Genomic DNA, 1,085 nt, shown 5'->3' on the forward strand with positions numbered 1-1,085 from the left:
GTGTGTGTGTCTTCTCTAAATCTTCATATGTCACGGGTGAGGAAATTGAGGTGCCGAGCAGTTTTTATGACTTATCCTGAGTCCTCCAGCTAGGAAAGAGTGGGAGGTAGCATTGACATTGCCAAGCTTCCCCTCGTTCTACCATGTGGCCTTGTCTGAGACATCTGGAACAGTCCCACAGTGTGGGTGGTGAGTGGAGAATGGCGGTGGTGTGCTTTGGTGGGCACTGGTGATGTGAACACCTGTCCAGACGATTGGACTAAGCTTGGGCTGGCGACCTCTGCATCATGCCGTGCCGCCTCTTTGGTCAGCCCTTTCCTCTTTGGATAAGTCTTCCTATGACTCACGTTTCCCAGGCTGCCCACCTCTTTTCTCGTCAATGATTTGAACTTTGCATGCCACGCTGACGTGCACTGATTGCAACTGGTCCCCCAAAGTCAGAAAAAAGCAGGAGCCCCACCCTGCTTCCTACAAATGGGCAGTTGCAGTTGAGCAATTCACCTCCCCACTTGCTTGCTCCCTGACATTTCTCCCCATCTTCTCTAGTCATGCTCCGCGGACGCAGGCCCTCTACTCCCACGGTGGTCCTCAATGGACTCCAGGGCAGTCAGTTAACTTTTTGGCTTTAGCCTTAATTCTGTTTGGGGCTCAACGAGAGTCTACAGACAGAAGCTAATATCCTCCTCTTCCTCCTATGCACCCCACAGGATGGAGAAAGAAGTCTGACAGTGTGTGTCTGTTTTAAAAAAAAAAAATCATTTTAATGGGGGCTCTTACAGCTCTTATCACAATCCATCCGTACATCCATTGAGTCAAGCCCATTTGTACATTTGTTGCCATCATCATTCTCAAAACATTTTCTTTCTACTTGAGCCCTTGGTATCAGGTCCTCTTTTTCCCCTCCCTGCCCCACCCTCCCACACTTGTGAACCCTTGATAATTTATAAATTATTTTTATTTTCATATTTTACACTGCCAACTGTCTCTCTTCACCCATGTTTCTGTTGTTCGTCCCCCTGGGGTGGGGAGGGGGTTGCACATCGATCATTGTGATCAGTTCCCCCTTTCTCCCCATGTGTCTGTTT

The sequence above is a fragment of the Echinops telfairi genome, unplaced genomic scaffold (genome assembly GCF_000313985.2).
Source record: "Echinops telfairi isolate 266 unplaced genomic scaffold, ASM31398v2 ScPeMD7_7410;HRSCAF=8448, whole genome shotgun sequence".
NCBI lineage: Eukaryota > Metazoa > Chordata > Mammalia > Afrosoricida > Tenrecidae > Echinops > Echinops telfairi.